At 35.1% G+C, this 14820-nt stretch overlaps 1 pseudogene; it reads left to right on the top strand.

The window, feature by feature from the left end:
* Positions 1–8925: 8925 nt before the first annotated feature.
* On the top strand, positions 8926–10351 carry LOC133793509 (multiple organellar RNA editing factor 1, mitochondrial-like; annotated as a pseudogene).
* Positions 10352–14820: the final 4469 nt, after the last annotated feature.

Raw genomic sequence — 14820 nt, 5'->3', positions numbered from 1 at the left:
CATGGCATGCCCTAATCACATGTTTCTAGTGCATCACATGCATCACACTTAAACGTCCAACATGCCTCAATAATAACCATATACAAGTGAGCAAGATTGCTAAGCATTCAATATGCTATCAATATTCACATTTAAACATCCAACATGCATCAAGAATAACCATGCATGTCACATATGGGGTGCAGTTTTCTTACCTTTGGTCCAATCACAGGTTACCAATAAACGAGCCACAAGCATGATCCTGATTCCAAGCCTCTAGTGATAACCTAGTCACAACCATAAACGGTGATCCAATGAGGTCAAGTTCTAAAACCAATCCCGGAACCAAGACCTAGCCTCCGAGACATCAAATCCCACTAAACCGGGTATTAGGAATGATCCTGAGGCCTAAGGTTTGAGTTCCCATGACTAAAAACCCACTTTGGTCACTTTTCCTCTTTTGAGCCGCATCCCCAATCATTAGAGCCGCAGCCCCACTCAAGTTAGGCCCAAAAACTCTTATCTGATAGCAGTTAGAGCCGCAGCTCTACCCAATAGAGCCGCAGCTCAAATAGCCCATCAGCCCCAAACCACTAGCTTCTTCAAGCTTGAGCCGCAACGCCCAAGAACAGAGTCGCGGCTCAACCTCTAACCCAGCCAAAAAAACTCAATTTCTTCATCTAAAAACCTTTCAGAAACATATCCAAACATCTCCAAACTCAAAAATCAAAGTTCCCAAACATCCCCATGATCCAAAACCCATAAAACCCAAGCTTCAAATCTAACAAAAACTCATCAAAACACAAAGTCCAATTCAAGCTTAAAAACTTAGAACTTAAAACTTGAATTACCTCTGATTGAGTTGTTTCCCAACTAAATCCTCCGGCTAATAAGCTTCTAATCTTCCCTAGGATCGCTATGCCTCGATCCTCGCTTGAATCCGAGTCCTAGAACTCAAGTTTCCTTCGAAAATGCGATCGGGAGACGAAAGTGGAACTTAGAGGGAGAGAGAACGTACTGAACATTCTTTTTATTTCTTAAAAGGTTACTTCAAGCTTAAGTAGCCTCAAACAAACCCTAACGCTCGGGGTCTCGATAACACCCCCGGGGACAAAATAGTCAAAACCTCTAGAATTTCCCCCTGTTCTTACTAATTCCCAATTTATCACCAAATATTGATTCTCATTACCCAATAACCCAGTAATGCTCTAAACACCCCTTGACTCACTCCGAGTTAAGAATAAATCCCGTTGTGACTTTCCCACTAGCTTACCTCCTAGGATCGTCTTGTGTTGAGTAACCCTGGCATAACCAAATAACAATAAAGCACCACACACATATCACATATATGCCAAATATGCCCGAAATGGCCAAAATATGAAAATCACCCAATTAATCTGAAATGGATTCACATGCATATTTAATACACCTAAGCATGCATATTATCATTTAATAACATAATAAATCAATTATGGCCCTCCCGACCTCTTAATCAAGGTCCTAAACCTTATAGGAAATTTGGGGCATTACATCTGTTCTACCACCCTAAGTTTGAAGGGGGCTATTAAGGGTACCTAGTGCTGAGCTGTCTCTCTAAGCTGTGTATAGCAAGTCTATTAGTAGTTAAGGATTAGTTAGTTGGTTTTCTTGTTAACTAACTTTCTGTTAGTTTGTTGGGATGGTTTGTTCTCGTCTATCTCGTATATAAGAGCTATGTAATTCTTTCTCAATCAATAACAATTACAGAGCATTTTTTCCATTCATTCATTTATCTCAACAATTTGACTGCCTCAAACTTTTCTGTGTATTTTGAATTTTGTTTTGGTAAGTTTTTTCAGTAATTTGATTTTTTAGTTAAAATATTAATAATTCTTTTTTCTCAATATTCTTTTATCATCTTAATTTAAAGGTATATACATCTAATTTTTAGTATTTAATTTTTCCATATGAATCACTCTCTTATTATTATTATTATTATTAAATGAATGATTTCATTAAGGAAAAAATAGCCAAAGGGTCAAACAGATAAGATATTACAAAGAAGCCATAAACATACAGATAAGTCTAGCCACCAAATTTTGGACATTTCCATGGTAAACACCAATTGAGCTAGAGAATGAGCTAGTCTATTGTTTTTACAGTTACAATGATCAATAGAGAAAGTACTCAACTTACCGCCTAAGACAATAATTTCCTGAATAACCATTCCAAATTCTGAGACATCATATGAGATATTGCGAATTGCTTGACATACCTTTAAACAATATGATCTATCATGTACTTTGGAAGGCCCCAATTTGAGACATAAAAGGAGACCCTGAATCATAGTAGATGCTTCAGCATTGTGTGGTTGCATGGTTGAAGAGATGGGTATGGTCGTGGAGGCTAGGATGCTACCACCATTATCAAAGATGATGGCTTCCATTCCTATCTTCATGTTGTTGATATTAAAAGACCAAATCAGAGATATGTAGTGGGAAATGAACCATTTTTAATAATTATTAATATCAGCCAAGATCATACACATATATTAAATCACATACAACTAAATTATAGATTACTTATTGTAGCCTATCAAGTGTCCTCGAATCTTTTTGTATAAAATCAACGATCTACCTACACTACTACAAATATAGGGTTTCCCTGCGTTTTTTTTCAATCTAAAATAAAAAGCGAAAAGGATTGAAGGACTCTTATGAACTATGTTACTGCGGTTTTTTTAAAAAACGCAATGTAAAGTAGGAAATGTGGGAAGTGGAAACTTTTTCTCTGCGATTTTCTTAAAAAAAGCGCAGAGAAAAGTTGCACTACTTTTCTCCGCGGTTTTTTAAGAAAACTGCAGAGAAAGAAAGACTTTTTTCTGCAGTTTTATTGAAAAAACTGTAGAGAAAAGTATTCTAATTTTTCAAAACTTTTCTTTGAATAGATCTCGAAAAAATATTAAAGTTAAAAAAACACCCAAAACGAACAACCGAGCACAAAGTTATGCTTGGTAAAAGTTTTGAAAAATTACAATACTTTTCTCTGCGATTTTTTTAAGAAAACCGCAGAGAAAAGTCTTTCTTAGAAAACTGCGGAGAAAATGTTCCAGACCTACATATAAACTCATTCTTCCCCATAAGGTTCGCAAACCTACTTCATTTCACGAAAAACTTCTTCAGCGGCAGCGGTATGTCTTTCAACCTTAATCTTAGTATTTTTTTCATCATTTTTAGCTAAATATTAGTTAAAAATTGAAGTGAATGTTTGATATTTGTCTATTTTCAGGTTTTTGGTAGTAAAAATGGTTAGGATTTGGTCGAAATTTTTTCCATTTTCACCGTATTTTTGGCCATACATTCTGTTCTTAAGCTTCAAAATAGGTAATGATCTATATATCTTGGTTTGCATAGTTTTTTGTTTTTTTTTTCATTATTATTTTTAGAGTTTATTTTTTGTGAAATAGACAAATAGAAATCAAATTTTTGAGAGGTTTTTCATAAATCATTAATTTGGTTGCTGAAATTTTTTTCTTCAGATTTTTCAGTGACCAAACCTGAAAAAATGGTTTTTTTTTTCTTCAGGTTTTCAGATTTTCTATGTATGCAGCTAGATAGATCTCGAAAAAAAATACTAAAGTTTAAAAAAAACACCAAAAACGGACAACCGAGCACAAAGTTATGCTTGGTCAAAGTTTTGAAAAATAACAATACTTTCCTATGCGGTTTTTTCAATAAAACCGCGGAGAAAAGTCTTTCTTTTTTTGCGATTGTTTTAAAAAAACCGCGGAGAAAAGTACATCTTTCTCTGCGGTTGGCTTATTACAATCGCAGAGAAAGATGTTCTTTCTCTGCGGTTGGCATACCACTTTTCTTTGCGGTCGAATACACTGCGTTTTTCAATACTCTCGAAAACTTTGAAAAACGCAGTGTATTAAGTAAAAAAATTGCAGAGAAAAGCCTTTTTTGTAGTAGTGCTATCAAAGTTCTGAAGACTCACATCTTGATCTTCCAGACCAATTCTCAAACACACAAGGACGTGTGTGGGCACGTAGGATTCAAAATGTTGATTTATGACTCTCTAGATGCACTCAACACATGAAATCTAGAGATGTTTGATAGAGAGAAAAATAATTGAATAGTTTTCAAGTTTAGGAAAAGGGATATTTGCGGCATAAGTACCCAATGTTTATTTTTAGTGGCAATAGTACCCAAAGTTAGTAAAAGTGTAATTTCGTCAGCCTCTTCTGTTAGGTCTTCGTTTCGTGATGACTGGACCAACACGTGTCACTCCGTGATTGGTCCAGCTCAATAATATTTTAAAAATAATTATGATTTGGACCAATAAAAACGTGACACGTGTTTGCCTAATCAGCTCATTAACAGACCTAACAGAGGAGACTGACGGAATTACACTTTTACTGACTTTGGGTACTATTGCCACTAAAAGTAAACATTAGGTCTATGACGCGTTGAAAACCCAAACATTGGGTACTTATGCCGCAATTATCCCTTAGGAAAACTATAGCTTATATTTCTGAGATAGTATGTGTCTAACAATAATTTCTTTTTAGGTTTATAAAGATAATTAACTTATTTAATTAATCTTTATTTTATTAAAATAAAACTTATAACCTTATTTAATTATTTAATTTAAATCATATTTAAAAAGAATAATTAAATAAATAATTTATTTGAAATTCAAAATTCAAATCCAGAGAAAGAAAATATGTGCGGCACCACTCACTATGCAGAAAGGTGAGTGGCGTGAGCATTTTCCCTAATTTCCTCATTTGTTTATTTTATTAATATTTAAGACAATATATTTATTCTAAAGTAAATATTAGTTAATTCAAATTAACTTTATCTTAAAATATCAGTTTTAAATAAATAGATTATTCTAATTAATATAATTATTAATATCTCTTTATATATTAATCCAAAGAAGATTAATATTTATTTTAACCTATAGTTTTTCAAAATAAAAACTATATAGTTAAATAATTAATAAATTACCCATAAGTATCACATAATTATTTCATTGCCCTAGAAAATGAATTCATTTGCAATTAAGTCATTCTGTCTACAAATATTTCTTTTGACATCCTACATTATCCTTACCCTTGACAGTGTAGGACAAAGGTGATCTGGGACCATGGACCTATAATACGAAGCTTCAATAAACTAGATTATTAATTAAACTCTTTAATCCAATAATCTTATTTATTAAATCTATAATTACTCCACTATAAATATGAAATTGCACTCTAAGTATTTATAGAATTATATTTACAAAGCTTTCTCTTGTAGTCCATTGATATAATCAATAAATGTAGTTTTGTCCTCTATTTATCGATTCGTTAATTAGAGTTGAACAAGATTACCGTTTTACCCTTCTAATTACCTCTCGATCCTCAAGTACCATTAATTCACTAGCGAATAATTAATCTACAATCAAAGTATAGATTTGAGCCCAATAACTATTCAGTTCCAGAATTAACCCTGAAGGAACCAATACTCGATCCGTTAGGAAAGCATGAATTCCATTATTGTTATTCATGTTCCTAGCAATTCATGATATTAAATCTCCAAAACAAAACTTATTAGCTTCATTATACTAAGAAACCTTAACGAGTGAATCAAAAGATCCAATAAACACAAATAGGAGTTCATGAATACTCAGGATTTAGACTGATCTACAAATGATCATCTATTATGAAACGGGTCAAAACTTTATGTCAAACGACAAGTTTATAAAGATAGTTAATTCTTATCAGTCATGTCATATATAATCTCTATTATAGACGTCACATTTACTAAGATGTCTATCCACATCAGTAATCTGAATCTAGATCACTTGCATCTCGTATGCTTAGTAAACCGCACTAGTAAGCGTTCATTAAAGATTCATTACTTTAATATGTTACTGACAATTTTATTCATTCATTATATATGATTTTAATTCTCTTGTACTAATACAAGATCATATTCTCATGAATGAATAAGGAATTTTCTTTATATTATCATATAATTAATTCAACCAATAATTATAATATTCAAATATATAATAAAATTGTTCTTTTTATTTAATTCAATAAAATGTCTTTACATGCTTTAAGGGCATTAATCCTAACAATCTCTCGCTTGCCCTCAAAGCAAGTGAGGCATCTCCCTTAATCCCATGTTGAATACATGACCCATACACGACTTTGCAGGAAGTGTCTTGGTAAACGGGTCAGCCAGGTTTTGTTTCGACGCTATCTTCATAACAATCACATCACCTCAGTGTACAATTTCTCTAACTAGATGGTATTTCCTTTCTATATGTTTTCCTCTCTTGTAGCTTCTTGGTTCCTTGGAGTGACAGTATAGGATTAATGACTTATCTATATCTGGAACTATTTCCAAATTAGTGTAGAACTTTCTCAACCAAACTGCCTCTTTAGCCGCTTCACAAGCCGCTACGTATTCAGCTTCCATGGATGAATCTGCTATGCTGGATTTTTAATACTCCTCTAGACCACATCTCCTCCACCAAAAGTGAACACTGACCCAAACGTCAACTTACAACTATCTTTGTCTGATTGGAAATCAGAATCAGTGTATCCAGTAAGGTTTAACTCACCTCCTAAGTATACAAGCATATAAACTCTCGTTCTCCTAAGATACTTGAGAATGTGCTTTACTACAATCCAGTGTTCCAAACAAGGATTTGATTGATAACGACTCACAATCCCTATTGCATAGCATATGTCGGGTCTAGCATACAACATGGCATACATTATACTCACAACTACTGAAGCATAGGGATACTTTCTCATATCCTCTTCCTCCTGAGGTGTCTTAGGACACTATTCCTTGGAGAGAGTAATTCCATGTCTGGCCAGTAACTGACCTTTCTTGGAATTCTCCATAGAGAATCTTTCAAGCACCTTATCGATATAATTAGCCTAAGAAAGTGCCAAAAGCTTGTTCTTCCTATCCCTTAAGATTTGGATTCCAAGAACATAACTCGCCTCGCCCAAATGTTTCATTTGGAACTTTTCAGCCAACCACTTCTTCACGTTTGACAATGTCTCTGCATTGTTGCTAATGAGGATAATATCATCAACGTAAAGAACTAGGAAAACCACTACTTTTCCTTTGATGTATTTGTACACACATGCTTCGTCAACATTCTGTTTGAATCCATATGTTTTAATTGTTTCATCAAAGGTGGTATTCCAAGATCTAGATGCTTGCTATTGTCCATAAATGGATTTCAGCAACTTACACACCTTTTGATATTCCCCATTCTTGACGAACCCTTCTGGTTGTACCATATAGATACTTTCATCAAGATAGTCATTCATAAAAGTTATCTTGACGTCCATTTGTCATATCTCATAGTCATAGGTGGCAGCTATGGATAAGAGGATGCGAATGGATTTAAGCATGACCACAAGAGAAAATGTTTCTTCATAGTCAACACATTCTCTCTGAGTGTAGCCTTTGGCTACTAGCCTTGCTTTGAAAGTCTCCACTTTCCCATCTACACCTCTTTAGTTCTTGTATATCCATTTGCACCCAATGGGCTTGCCATCTTCAGGTGGATATAAAAGTTATAAGACATAATTGGAATACATAGATTATATTTCTTGGTTCATGACCTCTTGCCATTTCTCCTTTTCAGGATCATCTATTGTCTGTATCAGAAATAAGGACATGTGCCTCATGTTCGTAGCGAACAGGTTGTCTCACAATCCTCCCACTATGACGTTGCACCGAGGTTTCTTTTCCATGAATAGTGGTTTCCTCGGACCACTAAACCTATCTTTCAATCTTTTTAGGAGATTCCAAAACGGGTACCGGCGATTGCTATCTGGCTCCCCATATAACCTAGTGTAACACCACTTTAGTGAATCATGTGATGTAACAAACACATCAATGTAGTTCCAAGAATACTCTACCAAATCAACAACAATTATGTCTGTCCAAAACAAGCATAAGCCACTACTTCTCCCCACCTTATCAACAACCAAATTTCCAAAAAATCCCACTCTAACATGAATTAATTCCAGTGCCGAGTGAGACAGTAACGTTTTAGAAAGAAAAATAATGTGAGGAGCGTACTCCCGTACATGAGAATGTAAAATTTGGAACGTTCAATCATTCCCCGGACCTTGAATGTTCCAAGATAAGCAATTCATAATGTCTGATGGCCCTGTTCCTCAGGGACCACCGACTCAGAAGTGATCTCCGCATCTCCCCCAACCGACTTCGGTAAAGGATGGGACGCAACTATGCTAGCCGTGACATTCAAAGATTCGCAAGGCAATCTGAAACAACCTTTGTGGGTGTTAGGTGTTTCCTTACCTCTTCTCTTGGACAATTTTTTTTGGGACTATTTACTTTGAGAGCCCCATGGAAACTGGCCTTGGATTTCTTCTTATTGTCTTGCGCTGAAGTAGTCTTCTTCAAGGATGTGGTTCCAGTATCATCGACTAAGTGCATGGTTTGATTAAAAGTGGTCACGTGACCAACATATGGCGTGTTTTGCAAACCGTGGATAGGTATATCACTATTAACATGAGTGAGGTGGCCCTTGGGAGAATCATTCACGTGAGCATGTTGCATTCACTACACCAAATACCCATTTCCATAACACATGAATATAATACTAATAAAAAAGTATTATGCTAGAGTATTATATTGGGCATGAAAAAGGGCGGTAATATTTCACCATCCCGCCCCTTAGCCTTTTTTTTTCATTTCTGAGACCTGAAAATTTGTGAGACCTGAGAGACCCATTTCCTCTCCTTCAACATTTCCTTAATTCCAGTAGAGAGACCCGAGAGACCTGAAAATTCCTTTCATTCAATTCCTTCAACATTTCTGAGACCTGAGACCCATTTCCTCTCCTTCAACATATCTCAGGGGGCTATCGATTTACCCCTGATCATCTACATCACCACCGCAAAAAGCAGCCATGGCGCTGACCTCTCTCCGCCTTCGCCGAACTATCAGCAGCACCATCTCCACACTCGGTCGCTCTCTTGCTGCCACTTCTGCAATTTTTGCACCGTCTTCCTCATCACCTCCACTCCAGGGCTTCATTTCGGTAGATTTCCCTCCTTTGGTAGAGCATTCATGGCCTCTGCTCCGTTAATCTCGCCAGTTCAGATCGTCGTCTCTCTCTCTCTTGTCTGCCCGATCAGCATACGGCAATAGCAACAACCAGAACGACGAAATTGGGCCCGACACGATACTGTTCGAGGGATGTGACTACAACCACTGGCTCATCGTCATGGATTTCCCCAAGGACCACAAACCTTCCCCTGAAGAAATGGTTCGTACCTATGAGGAAACCTGTGCCAGGGGCTTAAACATCAGGTCTAACTCACCCTTTCTCTGACTATATACATATATATATTTATATGGTATATGTTGCCCCTTTTTTTTTCCTTTTTCTTCTATTATTGTATTTTATAAGATTAGAAATGAGTAGAAATTTTCATGAATTCTATTTCTTTGGGTAATGCCTTTTATTGGTTTCTTTTTGTTCATTATGTACCAGGGTAAATGATTATCAAATGGGCTTTTCTTTTTTCTTTTCTTATTCATTTATATATTTATGTTTTGAATTATTTGGATGTATGTGTTTTAACTTTTTCTTCTTTGTTTCTTTACTACATCACTACATGTCATGTTTTCATCTTTGTTTCTTTACTACATCACTACATGTCATGAATGGTTTCATTTTAAACATGTTTTTGTTTTGTACTGGAAGAGCTAGTTAGCAGAATGATTCATATAAATTTTTGGTTTTCAGCGGCCTGGCACCGATTTTTGGAAAAAGATTTTATGTTGCCCTGTTGATGGAGAGAAAATTTGAATAGTTGGATAATAAATTGATTATGATACTGGGTTTGTCTTCTGTTTCTTCATTTTTTTATATAAAAATAATAATAATTTGCTTTCATTTACGTTAGTTTGAAGGGCCTATGCAAATTCTTTTATGTCTCAAGACATGTAACATGTTATTAGTTTTGTACTCCAGATTAGATTTGTATTCAAAATAATTTAGCCTTGTAATAATTGCTTTCTTGGATACAGTATGGAAGAGGCAAAAAAGAAAATTTATGCTTGTAGCACAATAACTTACACATGCTTTCAAGCTGTAATGACCGAAGAAGAGTCAGAGAAGTTTAATGGTAGTTTAATGTGACACAAAAGTTTACTATCGAAAGTTTATGGAAGTTCAATAGTCATGATCTTAACTTTTTGCCTTGAACAGGTCTACCTGGAGTTATCTTTGTACTCCCTGATTCTTACATCGATCCACAAAACAAGGAGTATGGAGGTATTTAACATGAACTTTTGTTTGTTTGTTACAATATCTATTTATTGTGTACTCAGTTGCATTTATATCCAATGATTTTTAGAGAACTAGATTATATCATAGACTATAGTTGGACCTGTGTAGCACTTATTTCTTTATTCAAGTGCTGTAGGCTCAGTTGTAAATTGTTGATTGAAAGTTTCTGTTTTGGATTTATTTTCTGTAGATGGTGTTGCGCCTCGAGCTAAGATGAACCAGCAAAGGTCACGGCGTTTCAAGACTGCTAAGGATGCAGCTGAGGAGGTGAGTTTTGTTGTCTTTGAGCTCTGAAAATTGCCTCTGTTATCTGTTATGATTGGGGTAGTGTTTTAAGATCCAACACTCATTAAGAACACAATCAGTAATCCTTCCATAACTTTAAATTTCAGCCAAATGTACTGAACTATTGTTGTGGCTGGAAAGCATTAATTATATGTTTGTTTTGTTTTTAGACAGAGCAAAGGGAATTACTGGCTTGGATTTTCTTGTTCTTTTTTCACTTATTGTTTATGTTCTTGATTTTATAATTATCATTTTTCTTGCTCTCATTGGTTGTCCTGAGAATGAGGATAATGAAAAGTTGGGTTTCATTTCTTTGTTGTTTGTATTTTTGTAAGAAATCAACATTCAGAGACTGGGGTGATGTCTTTTATTTTATTTTTTGAGATGCATAGGTGATGCTTTAAAATTATTAATTATTATCAAATGAGTTGAGGTATTTTTTGAGCCAAATATTGGTTTGGTTTTGTGATTGGAGAATAGTGGAGTGTATGTATGTTGATGATCATATATTGCTATATCTTAAAGAGAGAAAATGAACTCTAGTCTTGGTTTCTGGAGTGTAGAGAGATTTATTCTTCTTCTTTGTTTATGATAGACATACAAAAATTCAAATAAAGAAGACTATAACTTAACTATCCCAAAATTGAGAATAGTTTCTGGTATCCACCAATGTTATTCTAGTACTGACTTGCAAACTTTTTTCTCTGTTGGAAAGTGAAAGCAACTTTGACTATTCCAATTTGATGTAGATTCCTTAACTTTTCAATACAACTCCAATCATAATACTAAATATTTATTTTTTAAGACAAGGAGTAGTAACATTTCTTCAAAATATTACCATAAAAATCTTCTTCTACAACTTACTTTTTTTTAAAATAATAATCAAATAGTAACTAACCATTTTTAGCCCATTTTTTATTCTTTGATAATTAAATAATTGTACATGCAAATAAAAAAAGCATAGTAACACCTCCAATCGAAATGCTTTGTTCTTGTTGCTTGACAATCTCTTTTAAAGTGAAAGTGACTGTTTCTTTGTTTTGGTGACTCTGCTGAGCAGTTTGCCTAAGTCAGCTAGCCAGCATCACTACTCTTAGACCTAAAAACTACAGAGGGAGTGAAAGAAAGCATTGGTCATTTTAGTGATAAAAAAATGTTATTAAGAGAGGGGGAGAACATAAACAACATCATAGAATAGCTCACCAAATCCAAAAAAGAAAAAGGAAAATAGAACTGGGACTTCATGAATGAATGGATTATATTTTTGACCATTTTAGACCTCTCCCTGAAATCTCACTTTGTCATTCAAAATCTGAATTAGGCTTCAGAGACAGTGAGAGTTGCAAAATACTGTCCTTACTCAGATAAGGTAACAAATAATAGGTTAGTATGGTATCCTCGATTTTTTATTGAAAACGGATGAGAGAAACAAAATAGTAAGGAAAGTATTATGGAAACTGGAAAGGCTTCTCAGATTAGCTGGGGGTTGATGCCATTGTCTTACATATGAATGGTCTAGAATCTGTGAAACTGAGACACTAAAACACAGCTAACAAAGAATAGCACCACATTAATTGAACCATTTATTACTCATGTAGAATAAATCCCAATCTTGAGTTTTGAACAGTGGAGTGTATGTATGTTTATGTTTCTTTGTTTTTGTATTGGAGATATGATGTTTTAGTTTGATGCAACTATCATAGGAGTACAAAACTATTATTTTATGTTAAACTGATTTATCTTATGATTATGATTAAATAAAAAATTTCACAGCCATAAATGGCTACTATAATATTTGGCTATATTGTTTTTATTAAATGGTCTCCATATAAGTTGGCTCACCATTTCGCAAGAGCCTCATGTTTCCAATCATATCATGTTCTCAAAAGTGTTGATGTCTATGATAGATGATTATTATGATTAACAAAGAGAAGTTTTGTTTACTAAAAAAAATGATAATGATATAGCTTTGAGGAGATAAGTTTTATGTACATAATGTGATTAGTTTTTTTTGGCATCAGCTGCTATAATTTGACCTGTGCATAGAAAAAATTCAAAATCAGCTTCAGAAATTTCACATGGGTCTTAGCAATATCATCACATTTTCTTGGGTCTTTGTAATAATATGGCTAAGACCCATATTTGGCAATTTTTAATCCATGTGAAAATTTTCTTATGGGATATTTTCTTAGGTTGAGTTTAAGTATTTATGTTGCTAGAATAATTGATTGTTGGATTAAAAATTTCATTTGCTTGATTATATTCATACAGTTCCTAACACAGACCACTCTTGCAATGGGGATTGGATCAGACTAGGTGCTGGTTCAATCAATATTCCCTCTTCACTATGATGTTCTTTCCCTAGTCTATTTATAAGTACTTTGTTCAGTTTGTTCTTGATATATTGTCAATCCATTTTCCTCAATTTAAACCATTTTATTATACTTTATCTGATATAAGAACAGAGAAGCTGTCCATGAAAAATGTTTGGGTGCATGTGATACTCTTACTAATATGTTTGGTCTTTAATCTATATGAGAGTTTGCTTAATGTTTGGGACCCTGACCCTGACTGTAATGCCCCGAATTTCCTAATAAGGATTAAGACCTTGATTAGGAGGCCGGGAGGGCCATAATTGAATTATGATACTATTTAATGATCATATGCATGTTCATGTTCATGTGAATTATATTATTATATGATGGTAAATGCATGCATATGGGAGTATTTTTAATTATAAGGGTAATTTGGTAATTTGGCCGCTGTGGGCGTAATTGTGTATTTTGGGTGCTTGGTTGTGATTAATTAATATAGCCACATTGTAATGCCCCAAATTTCCTAATAAGGTTTAGAACTTTGATTAGGAGGCTGGGAGGGCCATAATTGATTTATTATAGTATTTAATGATTATATGCATGTTTACGTGAATTATCTTATTATATGATGGTGAATGCATGCATATGGGTTCATATGTTAATTATGAGGGCATTTTCCTAATTTGGCCGTTGTGGGCATAATTGTGTATTTTGGGTGCATGGTTGTAATTAATTAATATAGCCACATTATAAGGTGGATTGGTTCGAGCTAATCGGCATGAAACGATCATGAATGTAAGTGTTCGGTCTAGTCATAACGGGTTTAAGTTCGGGGCTCGGGGTGAGTCTCGGGGTCATTTTGATGATTAGAGCATTACCGGGAATTAAATGGTAATGGGGTATAATTTATTGGCATTTGAGAATATTGAGAATAGCGGGAATTGGAGAGTGTTAATTATAATTAACAAGATAAGTGGGGCTTCACCATTTCTTCTTTGAAGTTTTGAGATCAAAGTGGGGCTTCAAGCTAGGAAATCCAAGGGCTGGGTTTGTGGACTTGGTTCAGCCATTGAAGAAGGTTCAAGTCTTGATTTGAGGTGAGTTTTAGTCATTGGTTTCTGGTTATGCTCTGTTTTTCCTTTAGTTTTTCAGCTTATGGATTCTTGTTGATAATTTGGATTTGAAGAGGTTTTGATTGAAGCTTAGCTTGGGTTTTGATGAGGGTGAGTTATGGGTGATGTTTAGAGGTTAAATTGAGTGTTTGGAGGAGGTTTGGAGCTGGTTAGAGGGCTTGGTTCCAAGGGAAAACGCAGGGGAAATTTGGTGTTGCGTGCTGTCATTTTGGCTGGTCTGGGCTGGGCGCCGCGGCATGGCTGTGGTGCACCGCAACCCTTGGCATCTGGCAGAGAGGGCTGCCTCTGTTAGAGGGGCGCACCGCAGCGCAACTGGGGAGGGTCACGGCCCTTAGGGAAATTTTGGCCAGAATGGTGTTTTTAGCTTGGGGATTCAAGCCTTAGGCCTCGGGGTTGAACCTAGTACCTGGTTAAGTGGGGATTGATGTCCCGGAGGCTAGATATTGGTTTGGAAACTTATGTTGATCATTTTTATTGATGGTATCCTATATTTGGTTATGACTAGGTGACCGCTAAAGGACTAAAAGTTGATCGTTCTCAAGGGTCGTTCTTTAAATCATTCTAGCTCGAATCTGAGGTAAGAAAGCTGCACCCTGTGTATATGTGACACGCATGGCTATTCTTGATGCATGTTGGTTGATTATTGAATGTGACATGCATGGCGGTTATTGGTGCATGTTGGATTACTGAGTATTATGCATGTGATGCATGAGAAACATGTGATTAGGACATGCTTTGTATACTGAGTATGATATCATTCGGAGCTTGAGCCT

This window comes from Humulus lupulus, chromosome 8 (assembly GCF_963169125.1).
Source record: "Humulus lupulus chromosome 8, drHumLupu1.1, whole genome shotgun sequence".
In the NCBI taxonomy this organism is placed as follows: domain Eukaryota; kingdom Viridiplantae; phylum Streptophyta; class Magnoliopsida; order Rosales; family Cannabaceae; genus Humulus; species Humulus lupulus.
This window is presented reverse-complemented; position numbering and strand designations above follow the sequence as displayed.